Here is an 18,485-nt window from a genome sequence, read left to right as displayed (position 1 = left end):
GATTGTATATTTAGAAAACCCCATCATCTCAGCCCAAAATCTCCTTAAGATGATAAGCAACTTCAGCAAAGTCTCAGGATACATCAATGTGCAAAAATCACAAGCATTCCTATACACCAATAACAGACAAACAGAGAGCCAAATCATGAGTGAACTCCCATTCACAATTGCTACAAAGAGAATAAAATACCTAGGAATCCAACTTACAAGGGATGTGAAGGACCTCTTCAAGGAGAACTACAAACCCCTGCTCAACGAAATAAAAGAGGACACAAAGAAATGGAAGAACATTCCATACTTGTGGATAGGAAGACTCAATATCATGAAAATGGCCATACTGCCCAAGGTCATTTATAGATTCAATGCCATCCCCATCAAGCCACCAATGACTTTCTTCACAGATTGGAAAAAATTACTTTAAAGTTCATATGGAACCAAAAAAGAGCCCATATTGCCAAGAAAATCCTAAGCAAAAAGAACAAAGCTGGAGGCATCACACTACCTGACTTCAAACTAAACTACAAGGCTACAGTAACCAAAACTACATGGTACTGGTACCAAAACAGAGATATAGATCAATGGAACAGAACAAAGCCCTTAGAAATAACACAACAAATCTACAACCATCTGGTCTTTGACAAACCTGACGAAAACAAGAAATGGGGAAAGGATTCCCTATTTAATAAATGGTGCTGGGAAAACTGGCTAGCCATATGTAGAAATCTGAAACTGGATCTCTTCCTTACACCTTATACAAAAATTAATTCAAGATGGATTAAAGACTTACATGTTAGAACTAAAACCATAAAAACCTTAGAAGAAAACCTAGGCAATACAAGTCAGGACACAGGCACGGGCAAAGACTTCATGACTAAAACACCAAAAGCAATGGCAACAAAAGCCAAAGTAGACAAATGGGATCTAATTAAACTAAAGAGCTTCTGCACAGCAAAAGAAACTACCATCAGAGTGAACAGGTAACCTACAGAATGGGAGAAAATTTTTGCAATCTACCCACCTGACAAAGGGCTAATATCAGAATCTACAAAGAACTCAAACAAATTTACAAGAAAAAAACAAACAACCCCATCAAAAAGTGGGCAAAGGATATGAACAGACACTTCTCAAAAGAAGACATTTATGCAGCCAACAGACACATGAAAAAATGCTCATCATCACTGGTCATCAGAGAAATGCAAATCAAAACCACAATAAGGCCAGACATGGTGGCTCATGCCTGTAATCCCAGCACTTTGGGAGGCCAAGGCAGGTGGATAATGAGGTCAGGAGATCGAGACCATCCTGGCCAACATGGTGAAACCCCGTTTCTACTAAAAATACAAAAATTAGCTGGGTGTGGTGGCGCATGCCTGTAATCCCAGCTACTCTGGAGGCTGAGGCTGAAGAATCACTTGAACCCAGGAGGTGGGGGTTGCAGTGAGCCAAGATTGTGCCACTGCATTCCAGCCTGGTGCCAGAGCAAGACTCCGTCAAAAAAAACAAAAAACAAAAACAAAAACAAACAAACAAAAAAAACCCACAATGAGATACCATCTCACACCAGCTAGAATAGCGATCATTAAAAAGTCAGGAAACAGGCTGGGCGCTGTGGCTCATGCCTGTAATCCCAGCATTTTAGGAGGCTGAGGTGGGCGGATCATGAGGTCAAGAGATTGAGACCGTCCTGGCCAACCAGCATGGTGAAACCCCATCTCTACTAAAAATACAAAAATTAGCTGGGCACAGTGGTGCATGCCTGTAGTCCCAGCTACTTGGGAGGCTGAGGCAAGAGAATCGCTTGAACCCAGAAGGCGGAGGTTGCAGTGAGCCGAGATCATGCCACTGCACTCCAGCCGGGGCGACAGAGTGAGACTCCATCTCAAAGAAAAAAAAAAAGTCGGCCGGGTGCGGTGGCTCACGCCTGTAATCTCCGCACTTTGGGAGGCCGAGGCGACGAGGTCAGGAGATCAAGACCATCCTGGCTAACACGGTGAAACCCCGTCTCTACTAAAAATACAAAAAAATTAGCCGGGAGTAGTGGTGGGCGCCTGTAGTCCCAGCTACTCGGGAGGCTGAGGCAGGAGAATAGTGTGAACCCGGGAGGCGGAGCTTGCAGTGAGCCGAGATAGCGCCACTGCAGTCCGGTCTGGGCGACAGAGCGAGACTCTGTCTCAAAAAAAAAAAGAAAAAAAAAGTCAGGAAACAACAGATACTAGAGAGGATGTGGAGAAATAGGAACACTTTTACATTGTTGGTAGGAGTGTAAATTAGTTCAACCATCGTGGAAGACAGTGTGGCGATTCCTCAAGGATCTAGAACTGGAAATACCATTTGACCCAGCAATCGCATTACTAGGTATAAACACAAAGGATTATAAATCATGCTACTATAAAGACATATGCACACATATGTTTATTGTGGCATTATTCACAGCAGCAAAGACTTGGAACCAACACGAATGTCCATCAATGATAGGCTGGATGAAGAAAATGTGGCACATACACACCATGGAATACTATGCAGCCATAAAAAAGGATGAGTTCATGTCCTTTGCAGGGACATGGATGAAGTCGGAAACCATCATTCTCAGCAAACTATCACAAGGACAGAAAACCAAACACCGGGCCGGGCGTGGTGGCTCACGCCTGTAATCCCAGCACTTTGGGAGGCCAAGGTGGGCGGATCACGAGGTCAAGAGACCGAGACCAGCCTGGCCAACATGGTGAAACCCCATCTCTACTAAAAATACAAAAATTAGCTTGGTGTGGTGGCAGGTGCCTGTAATCCCAGCTGCTTGGGAGGCTGAGGCAGGAGAATCGCTTGAACCCGGGAGGCGGAGGTTGCAGTGAGCCGAGATCACGCCACTGCACTCCAGCCTGGGCAACAGAGGGAAACTCCGTCTCAAAAAAAAAAAAAAGAAAGAAAACCAAACGCCGCATGTTCTCACTCATAGGTGGGAATTGAACAATGAGAACACTTGGACACAGGGTGGGGAACATCACACACTGGGGCCTGTGGTGGGGTGGGGGTTGGGGGATGGATAGCATTAGGAGAAATACCTAATGTAAATGGGAAGTTGATGGGTGCGGCAAACCAACGTGGCACATGCAACCTGTACATTGGGCACATGTACCCTAGAACATAAAGTGTAATTTTAAAAAAAGAAAGAAAGAAAGTAGAAGTCTGGCCAGGCATGGTGGCTCACACCTGTAATCCCAGCACTTTGGGAGGCCAAGGCAGGTGGATCATGAGGTCAGGAGTTTGAGACCAGCCTGACCAACACGGTGAAACTCCGTCTCTAGTAAAAATACAAAAATTAGCCGGGCTTGGTGGCATACGCCTGTAATCCCAGCTACTCTACTCAGGAGGCTGAGGCAGGAGAATTGCTTGAACCCGGGAGGTGGAGGTTGCAGTGAGCTGAGATCGCACCACTGCACTCCAGCCTGGGCGACAGATTGAGACTCCATCTCAAAAAAAAAAAAAAGAAAGTAGAAGTCTTCTTTCATTCCACTTCCCTAATAATTTTAAAATGCTATTCCAGGCCGGGTGTGGTGGCTCACGCCTGTAATCCCGGCACTTTGGGAGGCCGAGGTGGGTGGATCACGAGGTCAGGAGTTTGAGACCAGCCTGACCAACATGGTGAAACCCCGTCTCTACTAAAAATACAAAAATTAGCCGGGCGTGGTACAGGGCGCCTGTAATCCCAGCTACTCAGGAGGCTGAGGCAGGAGAATTGCTTGAACCTGGGAGGCAAAGGCTGCAATGAGCCGAGGTCGCGCCACTGCACTCCAGCCTGGGCGACAGAGCGAGACTCCGTCTCAAAAAAAAAAAAAAGTTAGTTATTCCAGATATTTTTTCATTATCTACCTTTTTTTTTTTTTTTTTGCCAACAAATAATTTTTTTTTTTTTTTTCCTGAGAAGGAGTTTCACTCTTGTCCCCCAGGCTGGAGTGCAATGGCGTGATCTCTGCTCACTGCAATCTCTGCCTCCCAGGGGCAAGTGATTCTCCTACATCAGCCTCCGGAGTAGCTGGGATTACAGGCATGTGCCACCATGCCCAGCTAATTTTGTATTTTTAGTAGAGCCTCCCATGTTGGTCAGACTGGTCTCAAACTCCTGACCTCAGGTGATCCATCCGCTTCGGCCTCCCAAAGTGGTGGGTTTATAGGCATGAGCCACCGCGCCTGGCCTAAATAAATATTTTTTAAAGCAAATGAAAAGCTGTCAATGTGGCCTCAAATCTGGTCTCTGCACTCCTCTGAATCTGAGCAGTGGTCTTTGCTGCCTTTATTTCCCAGGCTTCATGTAAGTTGGCATCAGGCTGGATTTGGTCAGTGGGAAGCACTGGCAACAGATTGTCCTGGGCAGTGTCTTATAGCAAGGGCAGTTACTTCCTCATTTGCTCCAGCTCTTCCATGGCTCCCCCTCCTGGTAAACAGGCCTGGGGTGGTTCCAGCTTCTGTTGGTGTCCCCAACTCCTTGACTGCCCCACTTGGATACTCAGCACTTCAGTCACCTCTTGCATTAGTCCATTCTCATGATGCTAATAAAGACATACCCAAGACTGGGTAATTTATGAAGGAAAGAGGTTTAATGGACTCACAGCTCCATATAGCTGGGGAGGCCTCACAATCATGGCAGAAGGCCAATGAGGAGCAAAGGTACATCTTACATGGTGGCAAGCAAGAGAGTGTGTTTAGGGGAACTGCCCTTTATAAAACCATCAGATCTTTTGAGACATATTCGCTATCACCAGAACAGTACAGAAAAACCTGTCCCCAAGATTCAATTACCTCCCACTGGGTCCTTCCCACAACATTTGGGGATTATGGGAGCTACAACTCAAGATGAGATTTGGGTGGGGACACAGCCAAACCATATCACCTCTGTAAAAAATTAATTGCCTCAAATTCCCTGTTTTAAGTACTTTGAAAGAATTCTGTTTCCTAGTAGAACCCTGACTGACATGCTGATCACGCCACCATCCTAGCATTATCTTCTTAGCATACTTCCTTCTACATGCTCACATATTTTGACATTATCACAGCCACGTAAGTTAATATTTTGTCTTCTGTTTTGATCATTTGATATTATAAACACATAAACATATTTTTGAGTATTTTAAATAATTTTCCTGTTTAATGGCTGATAATATTTTTTTCTCGTTGATGTACCGTGGGTTATTTTGTTTTATGGTTTCTGGGTTTTTTTTGAGATAGGGTTTTGCTCAGTCACCCAGGCTCAGGCTGAAGTACCGTGGGGCAATCATGGCTCATTGGAGCCTCGACCTTCTGTGCTCAAGAGATCCTTCCACATCAGCCTCCCTAGTAACTGGGACTATAGGCACACATCACCACACCTGGCTACCTTTTGTATATTTTGTAGAGACTGGGTTTTACCATGTTGCTCAGGCTGGTCTTCAACTCCTGGACTCAAGTAATCCACCTGCCTAGGCTTCCCAATGTGCTGGGATTACAAGCATGAGCCGCCACGTCCCTCCAATGAATATAATCTAATCCCTTAATGTGTATTTTAAAATTGTTTGCCTTGAGAACTGAAACTAACTTTCTTGTCTCTGTGCTATATTCTGTGAACAAACATTTTCCTCTTCCTGTGCTAAACAATTCTCGGATTAGGCAAAAATAACTTAGCTATTTGTTCTACGAAATTTTTGCTGATGGAAGATGTCACTATGAACCAACTAAAATAGTTAGTTTAGGACCAGACACGGTGGCTCATGCCTGTAATCCCAGCATTTTGGGAGGCCGAAGCAGGCAGATCACTTGAGCTAAGGAGTTTGAGACCAGCCTGGTCAACATGGCAAAACCCTGTCTCTACTAAAAATACAAAATTTAGCCAGGCATGGAGGCACATGCCTGTAATCCCAGCTACTTGGAAGGTTGAGACAGGAGAATCGCTTGAACCTAGTAGAGCGGAGGTTGCAGTGAGCTGAGTTCATGCCACTGCACACCAGCCTGGGCGACAGAATGAGACTCTGTCTCAAATAAATAAACAAACAAATAAATAAATAAAATAGTTTATCAAAATTAACAACTTGGTCAGGTGTGGTGGCTCACACTATAATCCCAACACTTTGGGAGGCCAAGGTGGAGGGATCCCTTGAGTCCAGAGTTCAAGTCCAACCTCGGCAACATAGCAAGACCCTGTCTCTAAAATAATGATAATATTGCCAGTCTTAGTGGCTCGCATCTGTAATACCAGCACTTTGGAAGGCTAAGGTTGGGAGGATTGCTTGAACCCAGGGGTTTAAGATCAGCTTGGGCAATATAGCTTGTCTGTACAAATATATATATATATATTTTAATTAGCTGGGCAGGGTGTCATGTGTTTATTTTTATTTATTTATTTTCTTGAGACAGCGTCTCACTCTGTCATCCAGGCTGGAGCGCAGTGGCGTGATCTCGGCTCACTGCACCCTCCGCCTCCTGGGTTCAAGCGATTCTCCTGCCTCAGCTTCTGGAGTAGCTGGGATTACAGGCGCACGTCACCACTCCCGGCTAGTTTTTGTATTTTTAGTAGAGACAGGGTTTCACAATGTTGGCCAGGCTGGTCTCAAATTCCTGACTTCAGGTGATCCGCCCACCTAGGCCTCCCAAAGTGCTGGGATTACAGGCTTGAGCCACCGTGGCAGGCAGTGTCACGTGTTTAGAGGCAGGAGGATCATATGAGCCTGGGAGGTGGAGGTTGCAGTGAGTTGAGATCCCACCACTGCACTCCAGCCTGGGTGACAGAGTGATACCTTGTCTCAAAAATAATAACAATAAAAATAATGATTGCATCTGCAAAGGCTGGCATGTGTGGCTGGAGTTTAGTGAGTGTGAGAAAAGGAAGTGATATGGTAGGAGATGTAATAGAATAGTAGGAAGAGATGCATAATTTAGAATACCAGTTGATAAATGACTTAATTGTGGCTAGAAATCAAAATACTGGGAAGGGCATATTATTAACCATTAAGTTACTTGATGAGTAGGGACTCTTTTTTTTTTTTTTTTTTGAGACAGAGTCTCACTCTGTTGCCCAGGCTGGAGGGCAGTGGCACCATCTCGGCTCACTGCAACCTCCACCTCACAGGTTCAGTTGATTCTCCCACCTCAGCCTCTCAAGTAGCTGGGATTACAGGCACCCGCCACCATGCCCAACTAATTTTTGTATTTTTAGTAGAGACGGAGTTTCACCATGTTGGCCAGGCTAGTCTCTTGACCAGCTTGAACTCCTGACCTCAGGTGATCCACCCCCCTCGTCCTCTCAAAGTGCTTTGGGATTACAGGTGTGAGCCACCGAGCCCAGCCTTTTTTTGTTTTTTTGAGACAGAGTTTGGCTCTTTTTGCCCAGGCAGGAGTGCAATGGCACAATCTCGGCTCACCGAAGCCTCCACCTCCTGGGTTCAAGCGATTCTTCTGCTTCAGCCTCCCGAGTAACTGGGATTACAGGCACCTGCCATGATGCCTGGCTAATTTTTGTTTGTTTGTTTTTGAGACAGAGTCTCTCTCTGCCTCCCAGGCTGGAGTGCAGTGGTGCGATCTTGGCTCACTGCAACCTCTGCCTCCTGGGTTCAAGCAATTCTCCTGCTTCAGCCTCCCTCGTAGCCAGTATCACAGGCCTGCGCCACCATGCCTGGCTAATTTTTGTATTTTTAGTAGAGACAGAGTTTCACCATGTTGGCCTGGCTGGTCTCAAACTCCTGACCTTAGGTAATCCACCTGCCTCGGCCTCCCAAAGTGCTGGGATTACAGACGTGAGCCACTGTGTCCGGTCGAGTATGGACTTAATGTCAGGAGAGATAAAGAATCTTGACATTTGGCCGGTCGCAGTGGCTCACACCTGTAATTGGGAGGCAGAGGCAGTTGGATCACTTGAGGTCAGGTGTTTGAGCTCAGCCTGGCCAACATGGTGAAATCCCATCTCTACTAAAAATACAAAAATTAGCCAGGCATGGTGGCTCACGCCTATAGTCCCAGCTACTTGGGAGGCTGAGGCAGGAGAATCATGTGAACCCAGGAGGCGGAGGTTGCGGTGAGCCAAGATCGTGCCACTGCACTCCAGCCTAGGTAACAGAGCGAGATTCTTCCTCAAAAAAACCAAAAGAGAACAAAACAAAAACTTGACATTTATCTAAGCCATGAAAAATCTGAGTGAACTATCCTTGTCCTAAACCTAGATTATGCGTCTCTGTCTACCAGATTCAGTGTCTTAATAATCGTTAGACAATTTTAGGTGAATAGTGTCCAATTTTTCTTTTTTGAGACAGTTTGTCTCTTGTTGCCCAGGCTGCAGTGCAGTGGCGCGATTTGGGCTCACTGCAACCTCCGCCTCCTGGGTTCAAGTGATTCTTCTGCCTCAGCCTCCCAAGTAGCTGGAATTACAGGCACTCACCATAACGCCCGGCTAATTTTTGTATTTTTTAGTAGAGATGGGGTTTCACCATGTTGGCAAGGCTGGTCTTGAACTCCTGACCTCAGGTGATCCACCCGCCTCTGCCTCCCAAAGTGGTGGGATTATAGGCGTGAGCCACTGCGCCTGGCCTGATAGTGCTCAATGTTTCACCTTCTTTTTTGTCCTTATAGATTACATGCAGACTAGTTTCTTATGGAAATACATTATTTCTTCTTAGTATAATCCAGGAATTTGGACTTCATCTTCATCCCAATTTATGCACTTCATTAGTTTACGATTTGTCTGTGACATCCATGCTTATGATTGGATTATAGTGCTATTGGTTGTGCTTTGCTGAGAGACTTGATCCCTGCTTTTTTTTTTTTTTTTTGAGACGGAGTCTCACTCTGTTGCCCAGGCTGGAGTGCAATGGGGTGATCTGGGCTAACTGCAACCTCCACCTCCCCGGGTCAAGCGATTTTCCTACCTCAGCCTCCTGAGTAGCTGGGACTACAGGCGCCCTCCACCATGCCTGGCTAATTTTTGTATTTTTGGTAGAGACGGGATTTCGCCATACCGGACAGGCTGGTCTTGAAGTCCAGACTTCGTGATCCGCCTGCCTCGGCCCCCCAAAGTGCTGGGATTACAGGTGTGAGCCACCACACCCAGCCTTTTTTTTTTTTTTTTGAAACGGAGTCTCACTGTGTCACCACGCTGCAGTGCGGTGGCACGATCTCGGGGAGATTACAGGTGTGAGCCACTGTGCCTGGCCAGATCCCTGCTTTTTAAATACCTCTTTGGAGCAAGCCATACCCATATGTAAGAGGGTGTTTGTACCCCATTGATCCTGTGCACTTCATCTTCAGTATTCTTTTGCTCCAACTGCAGCTAGTGTGCCATCTTGGTTTAGCTGTTTTTCCTGCATTGATTCTTCTGCCTTTTCATCTTTCACGAGGACGAGTTTCCCTGCCTTTCATGGAGTGACACATTAGGAATGACCTTAAGGTAACTGATCTCTGTACTTTGGACTCTCCCCATGTAAACTGTGCCATGGCTGCATCGTTTCTGGCAAAACAAACTCCACCTCCTCCTTGAAGCTTGCTCAAGTCTACTAGCTGGAAGCAAATTCTTCAAACTCTAAAAGCTCTTACTGACTGTGCTTTTACTAAAGCAGGATATATTTTATTTCCTCAACTAGATAATGAGCTGGTGAAAGTCAAAACCCACTTTATACTTCTTTACCCACCTCCTAGCCCCACACCACCCTTGCACCTTAAACAGAGAAGGTGCTTAATAAATACCTGCTGGATAAATAGTGTTAAGGATAGGAAGTGACTTTTTAGTGTAAATTAATAGAGACTGTATCAGGAGGGAAGACATTTTCAGATATAACATTTTATGAAAGGATTTTGAACACTTTACCAAAACAATGCATATACCCGAAACACTCACACAAAAACTAGTATCTATTATTTATAGTTTTTTGTTTATTTATTTATTTTCATTTATTTTATTTTATTTTTTTTTTGAGACAGAGTCTTGCTCTGTGGCCCAAGCTGGAGTGCAGTGGCACAATCTCAGCTCGCTGCAAGCTCTGCCTCCTGGGTTCAAGCGATTCTTCTCCCTCAGTCTCCCGAGTAGCTGGGACTACAGGCACCAGCCACCATGCCCAGCTAATTCTTGTACTTTTAGTAGAGATGGGGTTTCAGCATGTTTGCCAGGCTGATCTCAAACTCCTGACCTCATGATCTGCCCACCTTGGCCTCCCAAAGTGCTGGGATTATAGGCGTGAGCCACGGCGCCTGGCCTGTTTATTTATTTTTTGAGACAGAGTGTTGCTCTGTTGCCCAGACTGGAGTGTAGTGGTGTGATCTCAGCTCACTGCAACCTCTACCTCCTGGATTCAAGCAGTTCTTGTGCCTCAGCCTCCCGAATAGCTGGGACCACAGGCCCGTGCCACCATGCCTGGCTAATTTTTGTATTTTTTGTAGAGATGGGGTTTCACCGTGTTGGCCAGGCTGGTCTCAAATTCTTGGCCTCAAGCTACCCACCTGCCTCAGCCTCCCAGGGTGCTGGGATTACAGGCATGAGCCACTGCACCTGGCCTATAGTTATATTTATTAAAAGTCAGGTTTATTGGGGTATAATTTGTATTCGGTAAAATTTACCCTTGTAAGTAGTTCAGATTTTTTATGTTTTTTTGAGATGGAGTTTCGCTCTTGTCGCCACCATGCCCGGTAGAGATGAGGTTTCTCCATGTTTGTCAGGCTGGTCTTGAACTCCCCACCCCTCCCGTCTCAGCCTCCCAAAGTGCTGGGATTACAGGCATGAGCTACCGAGCCTGGCCGTAAGTAGTTTAGTTTTACAAATTTTGAGAAATGTATATAGTTGTGTAGCCATCACCATAGTTGAGATGTTGATTATTACATCACCCTCCTGGCAGAGTGGTGCATGCCTGTAATCCCAGCTACTTGGGGGGCTGAGGCAGAAGGATCTCTTGAGTCCAGGCGTTTGAGGCTGCAGTGAGCTATGATTATGCCACTGCACTCTGGCCTGGGCAACAGAGTGAAACCCTGTCTCTAAATAAATAAATAAATAAGTAAATGCAACAATTATATCACCCCCCAAAATTCCTTTGTGCCCTTTGTAGTCAATCCTCTTCCTTTACCACCAGCCCCTGGCAACCACTGATTTTTTTCCATAACTTGCCTTTCTCTGGATGGTATACACATGGAATTATAAGGTAAGTGGCCTTTTGCATCTGGCTTCTTTCCCTTATCATAATGCTTTCGAGACTCATCTATGCGGTTGCATGTATCTGTAGTGACTTTCTTTTTATTTCATTATTGAATGAGTCCAGAATACACAGCTTTGGCATAAAAATTATTTTGAGTAGAAGGCATCTGAGTTCTTGAAATCTCTTATATCCCTAAAAGCAGAACCTCCCAAAAGAATTCAGTTTTCGTAAATCCCTTCCCAGCAAAGCAACCAGGGACAATTGACTCTCATCACCACTAATGAGAAGTCACTTTCAACCAAGCAAGGTTTGAAGAAAAACAAAAGAAGAGAGAGAAGTCTGCACACCACATCTAAAAGGCATTGTCACAAAACTATCATATCTCCCATCTATTCTCCTAAAGCCCATTTGTCTTTCCAAAAAGTCATTTGTTTTCCCCTAAGTGCCCTTTCCCCCTCTCCTTCCTCTATTAAGTTGGTATATAGGCCCAGATTCTAACTGCCCCGTGAATCACATTTTTTGATCAAATCTTTTATGTACATTTAATATATGATTAATTGTGTCTTTTCTGGGCTGGGAGCAGTGGCTCATGCCTGTAATCTCAGCACTTTGGGAGGCTGAAGCGGGCAGATCACCTGAGGTCAGGAGTTCAAGACCAGCTTGGCCAACATGGTGAAAGGCTGTCTCTACTAAAAATGCAAAAATTAGGTGGGCATGGTGCCGGGTGCCTGTAATCTCAGCTACTCCAGAGGCTGAGGCATGAGAATCACTTGAACCTAGGAGGAGGAGGTTGCAGTAGGCCAAAATCGCGCCGTTGTATTCCAGCCTTGGGGATAGAAAGAGACTCTATCTCAAAAAAAAAAAAAAAAAAAAAAAAAAATTGTCTTTTCTGTTGCCAGTATGTCTTTTGTCAATTTGATTTGCATGCCCCCAGTGATTAAACCTAAGAGGATAGGCCAGGAGCGGTGGCTCACACCTGTAATCCCAACACTTTGGGAGGCTGAGACAATGGGTGGATCACCTGAGGTCTGGAGTTCGAGACTAGCCTGACCAACATAGAGAAACCCCGTCTCTATTAAAAATACAAAATTAGCCAGGTGTGGTGGCACGTGCCTGTAATCCCAGCTACTCGGGAGGCTGAGGCAGGTAAATCGATTGAACCCGGGAAGTGGAGATGCAGAGGTTGTGGTGAGCTGAGATCACGCCATTGCATTTCAACCTGGGCAACAAGAGCAAAACTTCGTCTCAAAAAACACAAAAAACACAAAAATTAGCTGGGCGTGGTAGTGTGCACCTGTAGTCTCAGCTACTCAGGAGGCTGAGGCAGAAGAATCACTTGAACATGGGAGGCAGAGGTTGCAGTGAACCAAGATCGCACCACTACACTCCAGCCTGGGTGACAGAGTAAGATTCTGTCTCAAAAAAAAACCTAAGAGGATAGAGGAAAAGTTTTTCCTCCCCAACAATATCATTCTATTGAATGGGTAGATACAAATTTGCTTTTCATTCACAGTCTAGACTACTTTTAGGTTGTTTCTAGTTGTTAGACACCTCCCATTTGGGTCTTTGGGTACCACAGGTTTTCAGTTCTCTTGTGTAAATATCTAGGAATGTGATGACTGGATTATATGCTAAGTATCTATCAGAAAATTCAAGTTTGCAAAAGTGCTGCATTTCCAAAGTTGTTACAACAGTTTGCATTTCCATCAGCAATATTAGAGTCATAGGCCAGGCAGGTGGTTCACCCCTATAGTCCCAGCACTTTGGGAGGCCAAGGTGGGAGCATCACTTGAGTCCAGGAGTTCAAGACCAGCCTGAAAAATAGTGAGACTATGTCTCTACAAAAAAGAAATTTTAAAAAATTAGCTGGGTGTGGTAGGTCGTACATGTGGTCCCAGCTACTCAGGATGCTGAGGGGGGAGGATCGCTTGAGCCCAGGAGACAGAGGTTTCAGTGAGCTGAGATCATGACACTGCACTCCAGCCTGGGTAATGCAGCAAGATCCTGTCTCAAGAGAGAAGAGGGAGAGAGAGGAAAAGAGAGAGAGAATTCCAGGTGCTCAGCATCCTTGTCACAATTTTTTTTTTTTTTTGAGATGGAGTCTCGCTCTGTCACCCAGACTGGAGTGCGGTGGCACAATCTTGGCTCACTGCAACCTCCGCCTCCCAGGTTCACGCCAGTCTCCTGCCTCAGCCTCCCGAATAGCTGGGACTACAGGTGCCTGCCACCATGCCTGGCTAATTTTTTTTGTACTTTTTAGTAGAGACAGGGTTTCACCGTGTTAACCAGGAAGGTCTCAATTTCCTGACCTCGTGATCTGCCCGCCTCGGCCTCCCAAAGTGCTGGGATTACAGGCATGAGCCACTGTGCCCGGCTGTAGAGTGCTGTGTCTCGATCTCAGCTCGCTACAACCTCCATCCCCTGGGCTCAAGCGATCTTCCCATCTCAGCCTCCTGAGTAGCTGAGATCACAGGTGCACACCACCACACCCAGCTAACTTTTTGTATTTTTGGTAGAGACATGGTTTTGCCATGATGCCCAGGCTGGTTTTGAACTTCTGACCTCAAGTGATATGCCCCCCTCGGCCTCCCAAAGTGCTGGAATTATAGGCGTGAGAACCGCACCCAGACCTTGTTGCATTTTATACTTAGCTTTTTAAACTTTTAGTCATTCTAGTAGGTTTAGTGATAATTTTTAGACAAACAAGGAAAACGTACAGGTTCATTAATCTAGGGAACATTTATGCATAAAACCAGTGCCTGGCTTTAGCTTTGGGTTGATACACTTTGCCAGAAGTTTGATTTTATTTACTGTGTCAGGATTATTAGCATGTTGAGAACACACAACACAGTTTCTTGTCTCTAGACCCTCTCAGACAGATGAGAAAGACATGGGAAAGAAAACAGGTGCAAGAGTATACTTATGGCACTTTAGGAGCTCATGTGGGAAGGTTTTAACCTCTCCTTGGGAAGAAGGAAAGGTTGCCAGAAGTTGTCTTCTGAGTCAAGTCCATATTCCTCTAAATTGATGATTAGCTTTGTAAATTAACATGTCAATGTTGGCTCTTGAGTGTTTTAAATGCCATGGAAGAAAATAAGGGCTTCTGCTTCCCAAGCCAGAAGGTAATAAATCTTTTTTTTTTTTTTTTTTGAGACATGGTCTTGCTGTGTCACCGAGCTGGAGTGCAGTGGTGTGATCCTGGCTCACTGCAGCCTCAATCTCCTGCACTCAAGCAATCCTCCAACCTCAGCCTCCCAAGTAGCTGGGACTGCAGGCACACCCCACCACACCAGCTATTTTTAAAACATTATTTTTACTAGAGATGAGGTCTGACTGTGTTGCCCAGGCTGGTCTCGAACTCTTGGGCTCAAGTGATTTTTCCACTTTGGCCTCCCTAAGTGCTGGGATTATAGGCGTGAGCCACTGGGCCTGGCCCTGAAGGTAATTAATCTTAATATAAAAAGTAGGCTTCAGAGTTATGGAATTGTGGATCTGAAAAGTCCCCCTATCTCAAATATATACATCTCTAAAGCCATTGTACATAGTGGTCCATCAGGCCCCAAAGATTAAAAGATGTTTTCAGGAATGGGGCCAGGGTAGAGCAGAAAGAAGACTGGACAAAGTGTCTGAGAGACATGGAAAGAGCACTGGACTGGCTGGAAATGAGTCATGGGTCCTACTTCCATCTGTGCCCTAACTACTTGTGCAAACCTGGACAAGCCAAAAGCTTGTAGGCCTGTCTCCTTTTACATATAAAACAAGAGCCTGCACCTCTAAGATCTCTTGCATTTTGTGGCCTACATACCATTTGGAGGGAGAATTCTGGAAAGAAGGACAATGGTAAAGGCCAGAGAAGAGAGGGGCAGAGCAATGCAGATGATGGGCTATGCAACTTGTATTTAAACCCATCAAATGGAACGACACCTAAGGTTGAAACAATTTTTTTTTTTTTGAGATGGAGTTCTGTTCTTGTTGCCCAGGCTGGAGTGCACTGGTGTGATCTCTGCTCACGCAACCTCCGCCTCCTAGGTTCAAGCCATTCTCCTGCCTCAGCTTCCTGAGTAGCTGGGATTACAGGCATGTGCCACCACGCCCAGTTCATTTTGTATTTTTAGTAGAGACAGGGTTTCTCTATGTTGGTCAGGCTGGTCTAGAACTCTTGACTTCAGGTGATTTGCCTGCCTTGGCCTCCCAAAGTGCTGGGATTACAGGCGTGAGCCACCGCACCCGGCCAAAACAGATTGCTAATGATCACCAAGGAAAATCCAACCAGAGGCTGATGCGTGAAACCAGGAATGTGCTAGGAATACAATACGCAGAAGAGCAGGCAGGGAGATTTTCACCAGGAGGGTAGAACCCCAAGACCAGGGATCCAGGAGCATTTATTTATTTAACAGTAGTTATTAGGGAGATTCAAGAAGGCAGGCTCATGCTTAACATGAGGGAAGACTGTGATGGGTACTGAACGTTGGGTACCGACATGGGTAAGGATCGTCCCCACTTGGAGAGATTGTGATACCAAGCTAGGATTTTGTAACCATTCATCTAACTAATATTTGTTGAGCAACCGCCAAGTTATAGGTGCTGGGGATAAAGAAATGTCTCTGCCTTTCTGGAGCTTAAGTTCCTAAGTAGGGTAAATAAATAAAAATATCTAGCATGTTAGTAATAAATGCTAGAGACAGAAACAGCAGGGAAGGGCATTAGGATTGGTTGAAAATGGGAGTGGGTTCCAAATGTGATCTAGGCTCCAAAAGAAGGCAGGAAGGAGCCCAGCTCAAGTTTCAAGTTCTCTTTGTTCACCTCCTTCCCTTCTCAGCATGGGGAAGCTCCCTGGCTCAAGCTGTTGATGCCTATAATGAATAAGACACTATTCCAGTTATCAGAACCAGAAATAGAGGTCAGAGTCCAACCGGCAGCAAGAGTAGATGATGCTGGCTGGACTTGGTGGCTTACACAGGTAATCCCAGCACTCTGGGAGGCCGAGGCGGGTGGATCACCTGAGGTCAGGAGTTCGAGACTAGCCTGACCAACATAGTGAAACTCCATCTCTACTAAAATACAAAAATTAGCTGGGCGTCCTAGTGGGTGCCTGTAATCTCAGCTACTCGGGAGGCTGAGGCAGGAGAATTGCTTGAACCCAGGAGGCAGAGGTTCCAGTGAGCCAAGATCTTGCCACTGCATTCTAGCCTGGGCGACAGAGCAAGACTCCCGGGTGGGGTGGCTCACACCTGTAATCCTAGCATTTTGGGAGGCCGAGGCAGGTGGATCATCTGAGGTCAAGAGTTCAAGACCAGCCTGGCCAACATGGTGAAACCCCGTCTCTACTAAAAATACAAAAATTAGCCAGACAAGGTGGCACGTGCCTGTAATCCTAGCTACTCGGGAGGCTGAGGCAGGAGAATCACTTGAACCCGGGAGGTGGAGGTTGCAGTGAGCCAAGATCGCACCTTTGCATTCCAGCCTGGGCGACAGAGCAAGACTCCGTCTCAAAAAAAAAAAAAAAAAAAAAAAAAAAAAATATATATATATATATATATATATATACATATATATATATATATATATAAAATTGGCCAGGTGCGGTGGCTCACACCTGTAATCCCAGCACTTTGGGAAGCCGAGGCAGGCGGATCACCTGAGGTCGGGAGTTCGAGACCAGCCTGACCAACATGGAGAAACCCCCATCTCTAACTCAAAATACAAAATTAGCTTGGCGTGGTGGCACATGCCTGTAATCCCAGCTACTCGGGAGGCTGAGGCAGGAGAATCGCTTGAACCCGGGAGGCAGAGGTTGCGGTTGAGCCGAGATCGTGCTATTGCACTCCAGCCTGGGCAAAAAGAGCCAAATATTGTCTCAAAAAAAAAAAAAAGAAAAAAGAAAAAAGAAAACTCTCTAGAGAAAATACAATTAAGAACATATGATAATTAAAACAAAAAATTGACGAGTTAAATATGCAGGAAAAAAATCATATAAGAAAAGGAGAACTCATTCTCATTTCAAAGTTTTTATCTTGCAGAAGATCCTAAAGTTTGGATACAGCAAAGTAAAATACAGACTTTTGAAAAACAGTTAGGAATTCAAGTTCATAGCAACAGTTTCCCCCAAGGAAATTTTCTATTGATTTGTAATTTGGCCTTGAATTTGACCTGTGGCCTTCATGTCATGATAATTTGGGTCACTCTGAATATGCCATCCCTTGAACAAGGGCCTCTGCTAATTTTAAATGAATGCAGCTGCCCATTTGCCATTCTTCTATTTGCATCACAATATGTGGGAATATATTTGCAATTAATAAGACATTTCCAGTAAGCAGTCAGATTGAGGAAATGAAGGACGTTTAGTAAGTTTAACAAGAGATATTTCATTTTTGCCTTTTTGGACATAAAAAAGGGAAAGAAAACAAGTTTATGTCTTTGACAACCTTGGTAGAGGCCTGAATTGTACCCTGGGCAACAGCATCTAAAAAAGCCATGTGACCTCAAACTTGATTTTAGTTAAACAAATAAAATATATATAGAAAAGTTTGTACCAGTCCTAAAAATGTTGATCTTCCTTTCCTCCCTCCCTCCCTCCCTTCCTTCCTGTCTCTTTGGTTCAATGAAAATGAATACTTTTCAGGTTTGATTCATGGAGAGGTGTTACATTTGAAATTGCCTCACTGAAACTTTTGGTGGTCGAGCACCTTAGGGTCTTCATTTCATCTTGCATCGGAGGCTGCATTAATTAGCAATATATTGTCCAGATAGAGGGAAACAGAGGTCCTATGTGGGTATACCAGGAAATGAAGAGTCTGGAAGCCCTGCCCTAAGAGAAACAAATAAAGGAACTTCAAAGAGAAGGAAGTGAAGTACCCTGAGGAGAAGCTGGGATGTCTTAACAATTGCTTTGGGATTTTGAGCTTGCCCATTTCACTGTGTAGAATGTTCCTTGCCCTACTTTCCACCTGTTGAAGTTTTCCTCATCCTCCAAGGTCAGACTGAATACATCTACTGTGAAAAGTTTCTAGAACCTCTTGGGATCCATCTCCCTACTGGCAAACCCCCATAGCACTTGCTACTTATGTTGTAATACCAAGCAATAGTCAGACTTATGTAGGTCAAGTTAAATAGGGGCTTGAACGCCACACTAAGGGGTTTAAGCTTTAAGTTTGTAGTCATGGGGAGCCATTATGCTTCTGAGGACAGGTGTGACTTATGACTGACGTTTAGGACGGTATCAAAGGCAGACTGAGAAGCTCTTTCAGGTGTGAAAGGGGGTGGAATTTCTCTCTGTTCTTTTTTGTTGTTTTTGTTTTTGTTAGCACATGACTATGGGCTAGGCATTCCGCTTGGTTATCCCGCTTCATAAAC

This window comes from Pongo pygmaeus, chromosome 3 (genome assembly GCF_028885625.2).
Source record: "Pongo pygmaeus isolate AG05252 chromosome 3, NHGRI_mPonPyg2-v2.0_pri, whole genome shotgun sequence".
In the NCBI taxonomy this organism is placed as follows: Eukaryota; Metazoa; Chordata; class Mammalia; order Primates; family Hominidae; genus Pongo; species Pongo pygmaeus.
The sequence above is the reverse complement of the archived record's forward strand: the minus strand, read 5'-3'. Positions refer to the sequence as shown.